Source organism: Colias philodice, chromosome 10 (genome assembly GCF_061535455.1).
Source record: "Colias philodice isolate Cphi_HAF_F1 chromosome 10, ilColPhil1 Martin Lab GWU primary, whole genome shotgun sequence".
Taxonomy (NCBI): Eukaryota; Metazoa; Arthropoda; class Insecta; order Lepidoptera; family Pieridae; genus Colias; species Colias philodice.
The window spans coordinates 2677152-2699038 of record NC_143095.1 but is presented as its reverse complement, the minus strand read 5'-3'; the positions used below and the strand labels follow the sequence as shown (position 1 = coordinate 2699038).

Here is a 21887-nt window from a genome sequence, read left to right as displayed (position 1 = left end):
TAATAGGTAATAGAAATATCTGTTTCCTAAAAATGACTCTTTATCAATGACTTCATCACAAACCCTACCTTTAGTGTGTTTGTAGGTATTTATTTTGATTATTTTGTTGTACATAATCTTTATGATTCCAAATTATTACCCAAAGAAAGTATAAAAATATAAAATACATGTCAAGAGCTCAATTTATTATTTTCATAATTACTCTATGTAATAAAAAATTAACTAATTGATGAATTGCTCTGTTGTAATGGAACAGAAAGTTGGTAATATATTTATATATATAGATATATCTATAGAGATTACTATAGATATATAAATACCAACCATCGCCATACAGTATTGGCTCTACCTATACCTATATACAAATAAACATTTGACCCCTTTTGAATTAAAAGACTTAAATATACAATTATTTCGGGCATTTGTGCAAAAAATTTTGGTCCTCCTGGGACAGATCCTAATTAAATAGATAAAAATAAGTTCGACAAAACATCCATACGTCGCAAGGCCGCCGGTGATTAGAATCACATTTTCTAAATAACGTTTTCATTCAAAATAGAACAGATAAAAAAGGATTAAAGGGTACAATTTTTTTCCCATTTATATACCTAGTAAAAAAAGATCTCTTTACATTTGAAACGTTTTTTGATACATTTTGAAGAGACGATTTCAAAGTGAATCTCTAAATATTTTATTACTTTGATTAGCATATTTTATGAACTCGCAACTCAGTAGACTAGAAAATTTCCTCTTTTCATGCATATTTGACGCTTTAATGTGATTGAAAATTCAATATCATACAGTTTAAACTGTGTCGCTTTACATTGCATGTTTTACTTTAGTTTAGTTCGTGTATTGAATATTAATTAGATGCAATGTGAAGCTACTCTAAAATATTGAAAATATTTCATTATTTTATGCTATAACTACCTATACAAATTATTATAGTTTGTACAAAAGCCTATTGCGAATATTGATATAAAAATAGGATTTAAGTAATGAAATATAAACAACTAGCGACCCGCCCCGGCTTCGCACGGGTGCAATGCTGATACTAACACTACAGAAAAACTGTGAACGTTGTATATAAAAACATAGCGGCCCGCTCCGGCTTCGCACGGGTATAAAATAGATAGCCGGACCGCCGCAAACGCTACGTCCCGCAATTTTTAAATCTGTAATATCTTCGAAAATATTCACTTAAATCATACGGTGTAAAGGGCCATATAAATCTATAGTAAATGAACATTGTATTCAAGGTATTTTATTGGTTAAGGATTAATGCTGTATTGGTTAAAATCGCATCGAAAATGAGCCATTAGTTGTCGTAAAAAGTACATGACAAAAAAAAGTTATTGTGGGTTATCCATAAGAGATAGACATATACCATCCCGGACTTTTCTGTAGACCTTTTCAATGTTTATAATACTTAGTACATTATTTTGATAAAACTCGTAGGGTTCAGCCTGCGTTTGCAATGTAAGCGGAAAAAATGTAATTTTTTACGACATCACATTAGAAACCTCAAAAATAACAGTACTTCTCCACTATTTAATGGATGTTATTATACATATAAACCTTCCTCTTGAATCACTCTATCTATTAAAAAAAACCGCATCAAAATCCGTTGCGTAGTTTCAAAGATTTAAGCGTACAAAGGGACATAGGGACATAGGGACAGGGAAAGCGACTTTGTTTTATACTATGTAGTGATAGTGATATGCGTACTTAACTGAAAAAAAAATCCGTTCTGTTACAATTCACTACCAAATCGTCATAAAATATGAATGTATTCAAAGAGATATTAAACACTACACAATCATTAAGTAAATAAATACTACAACATTAGTTTAGTGATTAATCGCACATAGATGAAGTACATTAATTTGTGGACGTCGCAATCATTACTATAATAGTGTACCTACGTGTCGGTCATATTACAGTTTCGATGCATATAATATTATGGCATTGGTTTGAGGTCTGCGGTCAGCCACAGGTTATCCGAGAGAATACAAGTCTAGTGTTAAATAGGAAATAGCTTACGTCACGGTAGACACGTATCAACATATGAAAATGTATAGTCTGTGCCTGCTACATGCGTGTGACGAATGTGTTTATGATCCAGACTATACACAGACAGACAAGCTATAACTTTCTTTTAGTCATTGGGCACGATATTGTGTACCAAAAAGTGCATTAAAAACATACAAGATTTGAGATTTTCGCTAACAGCCTTATCCTTGTTCCTCCAAAGCATCGAAGAACACTGTAAACTAACTTGAAAGTATATTTTATCCAATTCCTTCTTCCAACTAAAAGTGAGAACCTTTAATAATGTCTATTTAAGAAATATAAAATCCCTTTATACTCGCACTTTCCAACGCCATGTCAGGCAAGTCCGTGTCGATATCCACTTGAATCGACATCAAATAGACTGAAGAGGTTTTGAATTTCATCACCTCAGCGAACTGTTATTGGATTCTTAGGAAGTGACTACAAGAAATAAAAACCTTTTAAAGCATTGTATAGTCTCTTTTGTAAGAGCTTCTGTTTTATGCAGGGCAAAGTTCACATCGTTATTTATTTCACAAAGGTACGTACTTCCTATTAAACGGATTGTTTCCAACTGAAGCATTCCTTTTGTCCCAAATTATGCCCTTAAAATGCACGATTGGGAAGATAGTAACAGAATGGAAGGTATTTATATGTATAGCAATTACTAAACAACATAAGTGATTTTTTAACATTGTTTCTATTTTTGCGAAGAAAATAGAAGATAAACTTGATATTTTTAGTTCTTTTGGTTATGCAAACTGCAAATAACTTGCAGCAAATACTTCGTCTGAAATTTTCCAGGTAAACCAGTGACATATTTGGCATTTTTTCAAGTGAAACTCCTGAACAACATCATTCGACATTTTTCAAATGAAAATTCAGATGTGTTTGCATTGTTATTATCATTGCCTCATAATATAACGAGTATAAATCACAATGAGAAAGCGTATTTGTTAAATGCGACTTACATTAGACTCATACAGTTGGGACATTAACGACATGAGCATTATGTTGTTATCCTCAGTGTTTCTTCGAGTTGGTAGGTAGTTGTTTTTTCCGCAGCGTACCGTCGCGGTCGGACTAAGTGCGATTTATATTAATGTCGTCATATTTTCGCGTTGGTTAGCCGCATTTTCATATTAAACGATGTCCGGGCATCCACCATAATGCGAGCGCCTCACCTTCGTCATTTGTTTGCGAGCTGATTAAATTTACATGGCTAACGTGGCTTTCGGTTAAATTAATTTAGCAATTTAAAGCCTACCTATTTACGAGTATATTACATTGGTAATGGGCAATGGCGTATGTGTTTATGGTAAATTAGTTTGCTTAGATAGGTAAAGCAAGATCATGTTTTGTAATGACTAGAAACTTTGGCCTAAATTTGTTTCTATTAATAAAAGTATACATAACAATAGTAACTCTACAATCTGAAACACAATTTTTTTTATAGAACTTTTGGTTTATCTTCCAAACCATAACATAAGAAATATAAAATTTCACAAAATGACAACGTAAATAATTTCTGCCATCAAAGTAGCCCTCATGAAAACCGGGAAAAGTTTATTAATGTTTCGTAGCAATATAAAAGGCATTCATGTTGGTACAATGGATTGAAATCCTTAAGAAGTCGCTCAAAAGGAAGAATGGGTATTCTGAATGCATAAGCACTTTTCAAATTTCCGCCAAATGCCACGCGTGATTCCTGCAATATATGTACCGTTCATGAATCTATATATATAAAACTCAAAGGTGACTGATATAGTGATCTATCAACGCACAGCCCAAACCACTGGACGGATCGGGCTGAAATTTGGCATGCAGGTAGGTATCCCCTAAGAAAGGATTTGGATCAATTCTACCCCCAAGGGGATTAGACGACGCGGTTGGCGCAGTGGTAAAGTAACTGCCTACTGAGCCGACGGTCCCGGGTTCGATCCCCGGTCAGGGCAAATATTTGTGTGATGAACTCAATTATTTGTTCTTGGGTCTGGGTGTTATTATCTATAGGGTCAACCGGGGCAAATGCAACTAAAAAATAACAAGCTTCAAGTTTGATCGGTTGCAGTTATCTCCTTTTATATTTGGTCATTTATTTGACCCATTTATTGTTTTTTGTATTTATTCAAGATTATTTTAAACCAATCAAGCAATACAGTAGTCTTATAAATAACTGGTAGTGAGAATATTTCCTAAAATTGGTAGAAAAAGTTACATTAACCCCTAGTCGGGGGTAAATGCAACTAACTGCCATAGCTCTTCTTCTATTTCATACAGGGTGTCCCAAAAAGTAGTGATGAACGGAAGCTGGGAGGTAGAGGACCTAAAGGGCTATCCGAATCACCCCCATGTATATTATGCGATTTTTCGTATTTTCGGAGTTATGACGTTTTTTTCAATTTTTCACCTATCGCCGAGTACGGTGATATTTTCACTCATGGTGACGTCAATTATTGCGGAAGGTGCTTGATTTTTTTTGTGTGCTAAGCTGAAAGATAGGCCAATTCAGTATGGTAACATTTACTATCGTTAGATCTTTGAATGGAATAAAAAAAAGAATTAAAATGCCAAGAAAGATAAAATTACCCAGTATGTTCTCCACTTCAAGGGCCCGTAAAAAAATAAAATCACATAAAAAAAGTTTTCCATTTGGCTTTTAAAAACTTGCTCTAACTATCAGGTAGCTACCCTGAAAATTTCATTTTATTATTCAGAAGGCTTCAATCGAAAAATTGAAATCTAAATGAGGTAAGTGCAAAAATTGAATTAACATGATGATTAATAAAAACAAATTAAAACCAATAACAAGGTGTTTAATTACCAGAAATTTTTAAAATGACCCCGCTATTGCTCAGTGCAAGTGCGACATCACCGTAAAAAGTTGTCTTTTAAATGTCTGAATGCCCTTTTATCATTTTTAATGGTTTCTTCTGCTACTATGAATTTCCAGGTTATTTCGTTCAAATTGTGGCAGTCTCTCGTCTTTGTAGTATCCCCACGGAAAAAAATCAATAGGGTTTATGTCCGGGGACCGTCGAGGCCAGGCTAAAGGGCAAAGATACCCTGAAAGATGGATTGGTCGTTGCAGCCTGCGCATGCGCTGGTGACGCCTGCCTTAAAGCCTGGCCTGCACGGTCCCTCGACCTAAACCCCATTGATTTGTTTCAATGGGGATACTAAAAAGACCTCGGCTACTTGAGAGAATGCTACAATTTGGACGAAATAACCCGGAAATTCATAGTAGCAGAAGAAACCATTAAAAATGATAAAAGGGCATTCAGACATTTAAAAGACAACTTTTTACGGTGATGTCGCACTTGCATTGAGCAACAGCGGGGTTATTTTAAAAATTTCTGGTAATTAAACACCTATTTATGGGTTTTAATTTGGTTTTAATGATCATCATGTTAATAAAATTTTTGCACTTACCACATTTAGATTTCAATTTTTCGATTGAAGCCTTCTGAATAATAAAATGAAATTTTTAGGGTAGCTACCTGATAGATAGAGCGAGTTTTTAAAAGCCAAATGGAAAACTTTTTTTATGTGATTTTATTTTTTTATGGGCCCTTGAAGTTGTGAACATACTGGGTAATTTTATCTTTCTTGGCATATAATTCTTTTTTTATTCCATTCGAAGATCTAACGATAGTAAATGTTACCATACTGAATTGGCCTATCTTTCAGCTTACCACACAAAAAAAAATCAAGCATCTAGCGCAATAAGTCACGTCACCATAAATAAAAATCTCATCGTACTCAGCGATAGATGAAAAATTGAAAAAAATGTCATAACTCCGAAAATACGAAAAATCGCATAACATACATGGGGGTGATTCGGATAGCTCTCTAGGTCCTCTACCTCCCAGCTTCCGTTCATCACTACTTTTTGGGACACCCTGTATAAAACAACGAATATAGAATATATTTATGAGATTTCATGTTATTCATAGGATTTTGAACTGGATTACCGTGTAGCAAGGACGAGTTTTCAGGAAAAATCTTATTTTTCTAAATGTGGGGCAAATGCAACTATTTGTTAGAGAATTAGTGTGGGGAATGCAAAAAACTTATTCATCGATATATTTTTATTATTATTCTATATATATATACAATAACGTTATCTATACAATAACGTTGCGATCGTAGATGGCGCCGCATTATTTAGAGGAAAATCTCATGCACCTACTTTGATTTACCACTTTAAATCGCAACAAAAAAAAATTACAGTGTACTACCTACTAAGTCAATTTTAGTTTTTGGTCAGAACAAATAATATTCTTTGTGTTAAATATTGTTAAAAACGTAAACCAAACAAAATACGTTTATTAGTTAATCAACCGTTAACTAAAAATTACTTGAACAATCACAGAACTATCCTACCTATCGTTTTTAGTTACTTATAGTCTTTAACCACGCTTTATCTAATTTTAATTTTACTTATGAACCCGTCTCTGGGTATAATATCGAAGAAATAATCGATGGTTCTTCTTTAATTAATCATAAAGAAAGTATATTTTGACTACCAAGAAGGATACATAATAAAAATATCGACACTGTCACATCACTAGTGTTTTTAGTTTCATACAAAAATATAAGGGGCTATTGTAACTAACCTCACAGTTGCAATAACCCCACAGTGAAATTTTCATGAGGCAATTGTAACTGCATCAATAACACAAAATAGAGTCAACTAACGCATTAAAAATATAAATGAAATATGCTTAACGGCTTGTGATAATCGTGTCCAATCAAAAACACCTGCAAAAAATCACTCCTAAACAATTTTTTTGTCTGTAAAACTCGACACCTGTTTTTACGCACACCAACTTCAAAATAGCGGTTTGACAAAATGGCCTATCAATCAAATAGTTTTCATCGTAGTGGCACCATCTATTACTTGTAAGATTTATTAGTCGTTGAGTTTTTGAATCATAGGTGGCGATATATTACAACAACTCTAATAAATTAGTTATGATAACTAGTTGCCATAGCCCCATAGTTGCATTTGCCCCGGTTGACCCTATATGTATTTATAATATTATATTTATCGTCACCTAGTACCCACAACACAAGCCTTAATTGAGCTTACTGTGGGACTAGGTCGATTTGTGTAATAATGTCCTATAATATTTATTTATTATTTATTTATTTATTAAATAAAGGATGAAAGTTTGTATGAAACTATGTCAATTTTATACCGATTGGGCTTAGACTTTGTTAAGTTTTTACATACGCTAAACAAAAGTACCAAAGCCGCAAAAATATACCTAATTAATATTAATACTTCTTAACGCGAGCGAAGCCGCGGGTAAAAGCTAGTTAAATATATAATGTCACTCGATAAATACAATTTTACGTTTGATAATAAAATATCCAATTATTATTTAAATTGCATGCAATATATTTTATTGCATTAAACATGCAGCGACATAATTAAATTGTTAACATAATATCGATACATTATCGCCAATGATAATACTGTCAAATTTGGAAAAAGTTATCGTCATATTATTTGAAACATGTTTTTGCGGTTTTGTCCTAACGACGTCCATTTTGATGGTCGATATAAATTAATTATTGCAAAATGGTGATTGAACTAGAGTTTCAATTTAATCGTAATAACAGCATAAAAAAAGTATAGTCAGTTGTAAGAAATTTTAAATACGATTTAATTTAGAGCAAACCCCTTAAATGGCTATTAAGATTTAAGCATTAGTTAAAACGGCCAGTCTCCACTTCCGAAACCTTAAAACGCTTAGCTTCTTTTCCTTATTTTGTCAAATGGATTATTTGTTAGTAAAGTGACTCAAAATGAAATTGCTTACAACCCGGCTTATTTAAATCGAAAACAAAATTATACGCAACGTCAATTAAATGAGTGGTTTATTGTATATTAATGGGGGTTAATAATAAAAATTGAAATGAACAATTGCCGACCCAAATTCCGAGAATTCGATTACGCTATTCTATTACTTCTCTCCAGTTTTCTTTTGCTTTCCCTCTGATTGGTAGCTCGTACACAAATGAATTAATTTGGTTTTTCTTTGTAATTTCTTACATTATGCGATGATATTTCCCTTCATTAAATTAATCGTAAGTCATACTGGAAAATATAAATAATTAATGTTGATTGCAATAAATAATTTAAGTTCATATGTTCATGAATTTATGATGATACCTATATTTAAAAGCCCAAATGAAAAATTATATAAAGTATAGTATAGTATAGAATGACAACAAGAAGTTATTTATTTATTTAAAGCTTTATATATGAAATAGTTTTCAATATTATGTTCAAAGTAACAACGCAAGACATATATTCTACTGTAAACTTAAACAAAATTTATTACAAGCCACTGATTTAATTATACGTAGGTACGTGTACCAGAGCTAAAGTTAGTTTTCTCGTCAAATGCTCAAGAGAATTAACAACAACATTGATTTTGTATGCAAGCTTCAAACTAGCACCAGTTACTGTTGTAAATTAATTTATCTTTCGAACCTGCTCATAAATTATGACAACACCTAATTAAATATTTAATTTTATTGTTTTTGTAGAGCGAGAGTCGATTTATTCCTGTGTGTGACTTTTTTATGTCAGAGTGAGCAAAGGGGCAGACAAGATTTACCTAGATGTTTATAAATTTAATCTCATTCCTAGTAATTTCATTTGCTTATTACCGATAGTATCTCTTTGTTAATACGTACCTTAATGTTTTATTTAAAGCATAGAGAGATAGAGTATTATTTTTTTGTCAAACGGTTAAATTCTATTTCTGTTTACACCGCGATTTCGGTCTATTTGTCATTTATCTTATTTATCGTATTCTCATGGAAGAATATTTACATAGGTATCAAAAGCTTAAATATATAATAATAACCTACATTTAGATGTACAATGAGCAAAATTCATGAAAAAAAAAGAGATTCTATGTCAATTCATTACATTTTTTTATTATAGAGTCATGGACGTATAAAAAAAGACGGACGCCGTATTACGAACAAACAACGTGAAGCCACCATAGTAAGCTAGCGATCGTGTAAAGACAATAAACACGCACACACTCTCACCATAGTAAGCTAGTCGGCCGCCATTACGTCGTGAACTACCGTCTGATTAACTGCGTCACTGTTTCACAAAAAATATTTAAAATGCCGTCTTGCGTGGTTAAATGGTGTCGCAACAGTACAATTTTAAATAACAAAACACAAGGGATTACATTCCACAGGGAAGCAAGTTATTTCTTTTATGTTTTAATGACAAAATTATTACGGCAAAATTTATAGAAAAAAATACAGCCGCCATTGTCATCAACACAGCTGTTGCCATGGCAACATGGCACACACACATGGATGTTTCGCCGCCATTACTAGGCTTCACTCAATGTTTAGGCGATATACCGTCCGTCTTTTTTTATACGTCCATGTATAGAGTATAAAAACTTTGAACATTTATTAAGAAAATTGAACAAAAATTAAACTAGGTATAACTACTTTTATATAAAATATAAAAATAATAAAGTTATTCACTTAACTAAATCATTAATAACTGCGATATTATAGAATCATAGATTAAAAAATCTCGTTTTCACTCAAACATAGAGAAATTGAATAAACTGATTGTTAATGATTCAGTCTTCTAATTAATTATAATATTATTTGATATTGTACAATAAAGTCATTTCATGTATAATATAACTGATTCATTTGAAATGTGAAACTGAAGTCATAAAATTTCATCATGTTAATAATTATATTGAATGTTGCTTTCAAATCTGATTTCATACGATTAACATAATAATGACCTATAGTTGAAATAATTCCAACATGTTTATATGAAATACAAAGAAATCTGATAGCTTCATTATGTTTATATATTTAAATGTTAAAATATGTGATGTCACTTTTTAGAAACTAATGAGGGAGGCGTATTGGTGAAAAAAGTTGTTAGTAATGAATACTTACGTATGTATTAGATGCAGAGCTTAAAACTTTTAGATTCAGTTGGAAAATAATATTATGATTCATAATTATTTTTCAATTGTAGCTATCGGTTTCTAGTAATTAATATCAGCTCCTCAAAATCATTAGATAATGAAAGTTCTTCATACAATACCATTTTAATAATTAAGCAATATTGTCTGTCCAAATCGGTCACTAAAATTCATCCCCAAGGATATCGTGTAACTCAAAGTCAAGTTAAAGGTAAAAGTTATTGGTAATTTACCAAATCCTTTGCAACTATCTCAATAATTTATGTGAAAGTTTGCACGTTTATTATTAGGGATTTTAATGAAATTTGACACAAACTTATTTAACACGTACCTAGGTAACTTTTAATCTCGGCAAAATGTTGAAAAACAAAGGCTTATTACTAGACATCGGATTATATGCACTAACAAAATGCCAAAATATGCATGCAAATATGCGCTAAAAAAGGCCGAAATATGCACTAAAAACGACTGATATGCCTAAAATATGCACAATACAAAATCAAAAAACCTTTATTATTAAAGTGAAACTTTTATTACATCGTCTCAAACTTTTTGGTCTGTGTAGCGCATGTCGCGTGACGGTCGAACCGTACGATAATTATCGTACAAATACGATAATTTTGTGCCTAAGTTTCACTTTTACCGTGGTTTCATAAAACCACACAACATTTTTTTTATATATTTAAATCAAAGATTGTACAAAAACAGTGAAATTTTCTTGAAATTAAGTATAGTTTTTGTGCCAATATACAATTAAGCATTTTTACCAAATTTTCGAGCGCAAATTTGTGACGTTTGTCACCCGCGAGCCCAGTGTTGCCGTCTTAGACCTTTCCGGGCTAAATCTAGCCCTTTTTTAGAATTCAACCCGTGTTTTAAGTTTTTAGCCCCAAAAGGGTCATCTAGCCCTATTTTTAATAGCTCAAAATTTACTTAAAATGGAGCCCATTTTTAATTTTTGCCATTTTACTATGCCAAAATAGGGTTTATTTACTCGCTGAGCGTTCTGATTGGCTAATAAAGGTTAGTCGACCAATCAAAACTCCCGCTACTTAACGAAATATGCACGATTGGGGAAAAAGGCTTAAATATGCACTAACGCCGTAATTAGAGAGTTTTATGCATTTGCATATGCAAATATGCAAATGCATAAAAAATGGAAAAATCTAGTAAAAATGGAAAAATCTAGTATGACAATAATTTTAACGTAATTGCTACTTAAAATCATTAAGCAGCAGATCTTCAGAGGTAAACAAGGAAGCTGCAAGTAAACACAATTTGATACTTTCCTGTTTTTCATTTTACGCGAATGGGGTTAGTAAATAAATAGGATTAAAAAATAATTCCGCCCGTGACCACGCTCACTTTAAGAGGCTTGAAACATCTAGTATATAATACTAATGAATAAAAATAAACTATTTTAACAAAATGTAAAAAATAACTTCAAGTAGAGTCGGTGCCTTAAATAAGTAAAACGTTTAACTTGATACATCAACTTAGTTTTGACGTGTTTTATACTTTTTAATTTTTAATATAAACCTTACCTTGAATTTTCTGTTGTTAGATAAAACCTCCTCTATTTTTCAATAAATCGGTTATAAAAGTTTTAAATGATTTGAGGAGCATTTAATTCGAAACACCTCATACTAAAGTCGGTGTACAAGTTGTATATCGTCGTGTGGACAGCATAATTCATTTAACTGGTAGGTCGGGTGCAGGACACGAGGGCTTACTGTCACGATCCCGCCTGCCTGTGACATCTCAAACATCCCATTTAAATGTAAAAGGGTCCTCTGTTTTAAGGGTTTTAATTCGGAAAGAGATAATCAAATTATCGCAGAGAAATCTTACTTTGAATTAAATAGAAAACTGGGTTATCCCGCTATTATAACGCACTTAAGAGCTGAATATATTTGACTTGTATTTATGATATGTTTGTATGATAGAGTAAGTGAATACAATTATATATTAAATACCTGTTATATTTATAAATTTAAGAGGTTTTTGGTTTTATAAACTAATTAGTACGGGATAAGATTAATTAGATTATATTTAATTAGTTTAGAAATGAAAATAGCATATAATAATTATGTTAATTATAAATGGACGAAACTGTATAACAAAATGAAAAAGTTGTATACGTGATATATAAAATACGTGATGCCTTTTCGCTTGATTAATTATAACTTTATAAAAGGAAAAACAATTATACCCGTCCCAAAATATCAAGTAACATTTAAATCCACGCTACCTGCAACTTTATTTAAAATAGAAAGTTTTTATAAAGAAGGATATCATTTTCATCACGTAAATTAAAATTATGACATGAAAATACGAGACGGCGAGTGAAGGGAAATTTCAGAGTCCGTTGAGAAACATTCGCCCTTTAATTTACACGTACAAATCTCTGCATCTAACTTTACCATTAATTAGGGTTCCTTTGCGAGAGTATTTAAGTTATTTGTTTCTCTGCTGTCAGATTATTTAGAGTTGGTTAACTACGGCAAAGCATTAAGTAAAAGTTTGGACTTAAATTACGGTTATTAAAAAAGGAAATAATGCCTGTTTTGTATGATTTCTTGGGAAACATTATTTAAATTTAAACCGAGCATTGTTGAGATCTTAAATAAAATAAATATTATTTATTCAATTTTAATAAATTATTTTTTATAAACGCTACTTCATATATTTTGTGTTATTGTGCGCGTGTATTGTAAACATTTACAAAGAAATACATGACTATAACAAACTCTTATTTTTGTTATATTGTACTTGACAATTAAGCGGTATTTGGGAGGGATAAAACTCCACTAGTGCTAATAGTAGTATTTAACTAAGCGGATTTGAGAGGAAAGAAAAGTAAATAAGAAAACGACCTTGCGTAATCTGTTTGAGTGTTTATCGTCGCTAACCATCATTAACTCTTAAGAAGATATTTTTGTAAATTGTATTGATCTCATCTATACTAATATTATAAAGCTGAAGAGTTTGTTTGTTTGTTTGAACGCGCTAATTTCGGGAACTACTGAACCGATTTGAAAAATTCTTCCGGCGTTAGATAGCCCATTTATCGAGAAAGGTTATATACCATCACCCTAAGACCAATGGAGCGGAGCACGGGTTAAACCGTGGGGCACAGCTAGTTGCTTAAGACTAGCATGTGTGAGAGACTCGAAACTAAATGGCAAACAATTAAAACTTAACTATATCAACGACGAGAGACAGTGTTCAAATAAACATTCGCGAATAACCTATGCAACATTTATAGAATAACAAACGAGGTCCATAAAGCTAATCTAATAAATTCATTAATAATACCTTTTTGCAATAACACTTAGCGGAATAATCGCAAAGCGGGGCCATTACTACATTAATATTTTAGTCCATTTGTAGCTCGCTATGAGCAAGTAAATTAGGGATTGTTCTGTGGCTGTGTAATGCTGTAATGGCTTATGTGTTCACTGCGCTCCGACCAAGGTTTGTCAGTAATACAAATTTACGACTTGTTACCCGCCAAATTGAACGTTGTCAATTGACCAACGTGTAATGAACCACAGATGGCTCATTCAAATCAAATATTTGGGTAAGTATGTATAATACAATCCTCTTTTTCGTTGGTATATAATTTTCGTTATAATGAATAAAATTACACAAAACATTAGTAAGATGTGAATTTAATTTCAAAAGGACGACAATCTTTCTTTTCTAGGAAAAATTTAAATAAAAAACTTTAACCGTCCAAATTCTAAATATTATTAATTTACAAATCAAAAATAATTACTTCAAATTCTGTAGAAGTTATTAGTAAATGATGTTACTTGCTATTTTGATTCTATGTAGCTTTTAACCAATACAAATTAACTTAAGTTGATAAATTTTAGTTTCGTTGTGAACTGGTGTATAAAATAGTTTGGTCCTTTATAAAACAATTCAAATAACGTCAAAAGGGTGATTCAACCCTATTTTCCTTATGCGTGCCGTTTCTCTTTGAGTATTTACTAATGACAAATATATAATATAATATTATGTTGACTTAGAATTGACCACAGCGATTTCTTTTATAAGCTTTTTTTATACAACTTCTTTAGTTATCTGGTAAAATATTAACGTTTATTAAAAATATTTAAAGAATTGTCGTATTGGATATTAAAATAAGAAATATTCAATTCTACTGAAGATTAAATTATTCACAAATAAACAATAATACATTTATTTTGCAATGTTCATACGAAAACATTTATAACTGACCGCCTGCAGCTACATTTGACTTCTACCTTGAACATTTTCAAAGTTCATATAAAATTATAATGAAACTGCTTCAGGGTATGAAATTCGTAGAAAAAAAATAACGCTTACAAGAGTGATATTGTGACAATGCTTTTAAATTGACTATTCAAAATATTCAATTTAAAAATACGTTCGTAAGAAACTGTAGATATTAATTAGAAAGCCTATTAACGAGACTGTCAAAGATAATTAATGTGTCTATAATAGGCAAAGATAGTGACGAGATTTAGTGACGTTGTTAGACCGTGTGACCCCATTAATATAGATGCTGAAACGACCTTTTAATAGTTAAAAGGAATTAGGCATAACACCCGGTTAAGCACACGCCTAGTTATAGCATACCTCCTCAGATTATCTGCACAAAGGGACAACAAATTAATAATTTACCGAGGTGTGAAATTGTCTACGTTGTATGCGGGAATTTATTTATGTTTTTTTGTACACTAGGGAAATCTTCAGTGATGGCAAATGGGCTGGTGGATGATAAGTGATCACCGTCGCCTATCCACTGGAAACGTGACAAATGAATCCCTCACTCGAAATGAAGGAATAAGAAATATATTCAAATGCTAAATGACCTATCATTTAAGACCAAGGAAAAAGTAATACAGTAATAAGGACCTAATTTTTTATCACAATTTCGCAGACCGTTCGTTCTACAATATCAACAATTATTACGTCTCAAGTTGTTTAATAAATTCCCTACAATAATCCTAAACAGCGAACACAAACTCTATGAGTAAATAGAACTCGATTCATAACTTTGAAAGCTGTAACTTACGAATGTGGTGTGTTCTTGACGTCGTCACTCCACGTAACTTTATTAGTTGTTATTTGTCAATGCTATTGTGCAAGTTTAAAGAGGTCGGATTTGTATATATACATACATTATACGCGGAGGTCAAAGTTAAAGCCTTGTTATATTTTTGTTGTGAAGTTGTTTTACTATTGGTATATGAAGAAACTATTTTAAGATGGATTACTAAAGACCTCAAGACAACCTTTAATTGAATATGATCAACGAGAATTATAATTTCATAAACAGCATAAAAGAGGCTTCTTAATAAATTAAACGTTTAATTTAAATTTAATAGTTTCATGTCATATATATCTAAAATCCTAAGCTAAAAACTATAGATTATCTAGAAATAGGAAAAAGATTTCAAACAAAAATGTGTATAGTTTTTTAAATACTTATCCAGCCACCATAGAAGACAAATTACCTTGGCCCAAATACATAATTGCACCCTCAAGAATTGGATAAGGGGTATAAACAGTATTGTATTGTTTCGCATGAATGAGAGTGAAAGAAATCTTAACCCTTGTACTTTCAATTTCTATTTGTAACTCCCGTTCAATCCACAATTAGCTTCAAGATCCACAATACATTGGAAACTAATTATTGCTGAACGGGTTACGGTCGATTGACTTAGCTACGAAGCATGTACAGCTACATCAAGGATGAATACAAAGTCACAAGTATTCTGTCAATATACAAATATATTATACGTATAAGACTAGTACAGTATTATATCATTATCTGTACTTTTACTTTACTAAGATGTTGATGGCGCGTTGAGAGTAAAATTTCAGGGCCACGTCATGGCCCCAGTAGATTTTGGAATCGTTGAATCTTGCCAAAGAAGTTTCACTTCTGACACCTGTTTGCTGACACGCTCTTTTTTTGGCACACACACTTTTTTAATAGCTCTCCTGAATTTAAGGGGCACATCAATATTCTGTATTTATTTCCACGTGAATCATTTTCATAAAAATACAACTAAATATCAATTAACTACGCCGAACAAATATTTATAAGTTTACATAATATTATTATTCATAGATTAATTAATTGTATAAGTATTGGTTTCGTTGTTAAAATTCATGATTATAATTAATTTAAAACAATTGAATTACTAAAAATGATGATTTTATTTTAATTATTACTTACAAAGGCATGATACATTTTTGAATCAAAAACATGTTTCAGTAGCAGTGTTATAGAAAACTTTGTAGAATATAATATGAGTATACCCAGTATCCACACATAAATATTATGATTATAGAGTAAGGAAACAGTTGTGTGTCAATTCTTTACGATTAATATTCCTTTTAAACAATTCACTTGATTCCCATAAGGGATCGCTTAACCTTAAATTGTTAGAGAAATTGCTACCCTCGAGTACGGCGAGGAACAAAGCAGTTTTTTGTAAACAAACTGCGATGGGAGCTGGTAATGAATGTGGCGTAACAAAGCGCCGAATGCAGGCCTCATTAGCTATTCACTCGTTGTACCTGCCTTAAAAATCATTTACAAAAGTCTTGATGAATGCTAGACCCCGTATTTCAGGCGCCGACACTCGCCGTACAAAATTATAATACGAATTATTTGCGATTTAAATATTATGCAAGGATACAGCATTGTGAAGGTTGAAAATTTGGTGGTACTTAATGTACAAATATAGGTAATCCAAAAATCAATGTTTAAATGAATGTGTTTTTTTTTCTAAAATGTAACATTTTACACAATCATTTTACTTACACAGTAGGTACACACAATAGGTATACATAAGAAGAACACCAATAACTTAGTATAGATACGTATCTATAAATCTTTATGTCTTAACAATACAACAAATTTACATATTAGATGTCTCATTGCACTTGAAATAATCAACAAACATGCAAAATAAACAAGGGAAACGTAGAGCCATACAACAAAGTGTCAAAATAATATATTGCGTATTATATATTCACGCGTAATTGTTTAATTAACTGCGAATGTTACAAACGGAGCGTGCACCTTTAATATGTAGAACTGAAACTTAGCTAGCGTTATATAAATACACTAGCTTTCCTCCAGCGCCTTCGCCCGCATAGTCAAAGAAAAGTTCCGTTTCCGTGGGATTTCCGGGGTAAAACTTATCCTATGTCCATTCTAAGGCTCAAATCTTTGTACAAAATTTGAAGTTAATCCATTCAGTATTTTTTGAGCTTAGCCCGGACATACATACAAAAAACTATACTTTCGATATCGTATATCACGCCCCAGCATTCTGTTAAAAAAAATAAATGTACAGTTTTGACTTTCCAACGATTTCATTATAAATGTACTTACCTATAGATTTAGTCGGTTCAGCGAGCGCAAAATTCGGGAAGATTTAAAGCCGTACATACAATCAAAATTCAGCACTTAGTGAATTATACGAGTTCCATCGCAAACCTCTGTTATCTGACGTTTACCACACCACGCTCTCGTGTGATGAGTGACTGATTTATGCAACGCCGTAAACAGTTATAGGAATGTTTGTTGATATAACAATAGTTTTTTTGCAATGTTAGATAAGTGACTGGTGACCATATATAAATTTGTATCTATTAAATATTGTTATGATAATTCCAAGTCATTAAAATTACTCATTACACAAGTTAAGGTCATCTTCATATTATACTGTAAAGTAATGTTAAAGCTCCATAATATTTCTTTTAGCAGTAATAATACCTATGGAGTGACAATCTTGTACCCTCATTCTTATTCTATTTGACGAGCGCGAGGTGAAACCATGGTGAGACATAATGAAAATTTATACTCAATAAAAAATCCACGTTCATCCTTCACAAAGTAGAAAAAGCATCATAAAAGCGGTAATTAAGACTCCCAATTTTATTAATTCCCATTGTTTGGTTAATTGTTCCTTGAAGCGGGATTAATTAAGATAAATTATGATTCAAACGAGGATTATTGTCCCAATGGAGCACGTAACAGACGAGCTCAAATACGATTAAAACATCTTCAGAATTATAAACTTTTTATACTTGGATTTTAATTGTTTGACAAATACTTATGGAACACTGATTTCTTCGTTTGTCTAATTGCTTCTTTTGTTTGATATGTTAAAATATAAAAAATTACGCACTAATTTTCTACATAGTAATATGGCTCTGCATTAGAGAACTATTGTAAGAGGAGGCGTTGATTATTTTCTATTCAGTATACATATTTAGTAGTATAAAAAGTAAATAAAATCACAGAAAATTTCAACACTAGGGAATAATATGACCTATGTTCTGAACCATCGCACAGAAGGAACTAGAAATACTTTGCCCATAATTTTCAACAATTCTTACGTTCTTGGCGCCTTTGCCAAAAACATATTTATGCAAATAATACAAATGTGACATCATCTCATTAATTCGACAGCGACAACATGGAATATATTTATCTAATATACAAATACTGATACATAAAGAAAATATGTTTATTAGAGTATTAAAGTAAGGACATTCTGCAGTATTGCAAAAATATGTAGTCGTATCAAGATCATAAAAACAGATAGTGTTAGGTCGAACATCTTCGGCCCTATGCAAATGTAACGATAACACGTTTTAAGGGCCAATAAACTGTTACCTACTCTCTTTTACGACATGATAAGTATATTGCCAGTTTTATGTCCGTTTCTGACTTTTTTGACCCAATTGTTGACTTAGAATATTATGTTTTGTTACAGATTTGCAGCGCGCGAGGACATCGTTAAGGTAACACCAGCCAGCCCTTAGCACATCAAAAAAAATACGCATTAAACTCTATTGACATCGTTCATTGAAGTCTAGTGTAACTATCTTTGTAGATACTGAATAAACAAACATAAAGTATTTGCTCTCTATAATGCGGAGTGTGGATTCATTTTGAATATTTTTAAAGGTTTACTAAGGAGATGATTATAGTTATAAGATTTGTATTTATAAACTAGCTTCCGCCCACGACTTTGTACGTGCATCCCCGTTTTTCCCCGTTCCCGCAAGAATTTCGGGAAATCCATGCCAAATTTCAGCCCGATACGTCCAGTGGTTTGTGTCCATCCTGTGCGTTGATAGATCACTATATCAGTCACCTTTGAGTTTTATATATATAGATATTGAAATAGTACATTCATTTTTACATTACTTAAATTGTAGGAACCAATCTATTTTTTTATTTATTTTGTTATCATAAAAGCTGAACAAAAAACTGCGGCAACAGAAACTTTCACTTGAAAAAAGGGGTTTAAGACAAACAAGACGTCTACCACGACCTTAAATATTCTTAACTCATATTTACTGTTAATCTATTTTATCTTCATTTAATTTGTGCCCACGTATAATGAAATATATCTGAAATCTTTTATCAGCCTGTAATTTTTAGGAGTATAATTATAGCTTTAATTAGTTTTAGTCTACTCACAGAGTCTACTGCTTGAGACTTTTCTATTACCTGTACTTATTATACGATTTTGCAAATTTCAGGCAACATTCATTTGAATGCCTTTTACGGTAAAGGGTAACAAACATCTGAACATGAAATATATTACATTTATAGAGTTAGATTTAGATTCCAAACCTAAGCATTTACATAATTCAAACATTTCTAAAAGTGTGTATTCTAAAAAATCTTCAGAAGTCATCCGTTTTCACCCTGTATATCCCAAAGTTGACTTAAACAAACAGGGAAAAAGGAAAACAAATAATTAAACAGCCGTTTAATATTTCAACAGAGCATTGCGGTATTCATTTTTAACTCCAAGGGCCTAATTTGCAGAACAGGCTCGAACTCAACCAACTCTGAAATACTGTTTATTAATTATATATTAATTAATATAAATAAAGTCTAATCACCAACAAATAATGAAGATTTTCTAAGATTGCCCTCGAAACAAATAAGATTAATCGAATCCAATAAGGAATTTCTTTCTAAAAGGCTTATTTATTGAAATTGTGATAAATGGCGGTGTTAAACGTGGGATAATATTTTTAATGCTACAGCGCTTTCGCTTCCCCGATAAATTATAGATATTCCTACTTAATATACAAAATGTATGATTATTTATTGGAATTTATTAGTTCTCATTAGCTATAAGCTTTTCGCTCATTTTAGCGTTTATGTTCTTCATAGTATTTCATAATACAATTACAGTTTTAAAAATGTATCTGTTAAATATTATATCAATGAATTGTACAACAGAATTAATAAAAAAGTTGAAGCTTTGATTATATTATAAGTGTTAATCCTTAAACAAATACTTAGTATATTTCAATATAATGATTAAAAGTCAATTTTAATCTACATTCCATAATGAAATTAAGCCCTCTATCTCGCTAAACAAACATTTCGGTTTTATATTATGATTTCAATTACGATTTAGTATTCGAGATAGTAAGTTAAGATTGTCTTAATGAAATCTAGTGTCGACAGTGTTGTAAAGACAAGCTCCAATATTACGAATTTCGGTTGAGTGAAGTCTTTTAATTAAAGAGGGTGAAATTTGACATTGCCAAATGTGGGTGGATCTCCCCATCAATGTCTGCTTGACTACTGATTGTTGGAGCTAAGCTTGTTAGCAACACTGGCCCTACAAGGTACTTATACCTTCAGGGGGTCCCATAAGCAAGACAGAACTTATTGAAAATACTCCGCGTCAGAATAACGCCGCTTTAATTTTAATCATTCTTGAAGCCAGTCAACTTATTCTAAATAATACCAGCTTTTGTTGTTCCGGTAATTAAGTTGACGTAAGAGAAAACAATGAGGTATTCAATTCCGTCATTAACAATTACTTTTATGTCATCAAGAGGGTTTGGGAATGCGTCTTGCGGAATATCGAGATCTTTAATTATTAATATAATGTATCGTTACTTCATAAAGTATATTTCATACCTTATTTTTTTTTTACTTATACTCATCGTTATAAATAAGGTATAGAAAGCTACTACGATTGTAAACAAAATAATATATATATTTTTATTATTTCGTTGTTGTCAGTTAGAAATTCATGGGAAGCCAACAATATTAATTTAAAAAATCTACTGTCCATTGATAAGGCAGTTACCATAAAATTGAACAAAATTGACAATAAAGGTGATAGTTAGGTAAGAATTTTATTTAACGGTAATATTATAAAGTATTTCATTATCCCTCGGCAATAAGAAACCTCAAAAAGTCTCATGGCTCGGCGCACCCTTTACTCTGAGAGTCGCTAAAATGCTGATCATAGAATTTCCCTTCCGAGAACAATGTAATAAAAAAGTCGCGGTTTCAGAACAATTTCTTACTCATATTTTTGTTATGTTCATAAGAATCTTCGACTTCTAAATTAGATATCACTTTGAAGAGTGTTTTTGGCATTCCCCAAACTTTTTCTTTGTTTCCTTTTCACATCAATCATGAAGTAAATAATTTAACGTTTATTTTTTGTATTATCAAACATAATATATTTCATGTTTAAATTTATTATAATACTAGCTGCTCACTCTGGCTCCGTCCTTTTCATGATACGTCTCAAGTAATCAGCCTATCTGGCATTTGCCCCTTGAAATTTTCATAAAAGAACAAAAGGCGACCTAAAACACTTCCTTAAGGTAAGGTCAGTTGTAAATCTTTCGTGAATAACCTTAGGAATTACGCACATGAGTCACGTAGGCATATGAACCCGGGCGAAGGTCGAGGGACCAACTATGTTCGAAGTCAAATTACTTACCAAAGCTGATCTGAGTTACACTATGCATACTGGATAG

General features: G+C 31.8%; 1 protein-coding gene across 13 annotated transcripts in view; it reads left to right on the top strand.

Moving 5' to 3' along the window:
- Positions 1-21887, top strand: part of mub (poly(rC)-binding protein mub) — a 151210-nt gene that overhangs the window by 35591 nt on the left and 93732 nt on the right. For 12 of the 13 annotated variants that reach the window (XM_089699821.1, XM_089699823.1, XM_089699822.1 and 9 more), the window contains exon 2: positions 18848-18875. The exons of the other annotated variant lie outside the window; for it this stretch is intronic. The gene's annotated coding sequence lies outside the window, so the exon portion shown is untranslated. The remainder of the gene's footprint in view (positions 1-18847; positions 18876-21887) is intronic. 13 annotated transcript variants of the gene reach the window in all.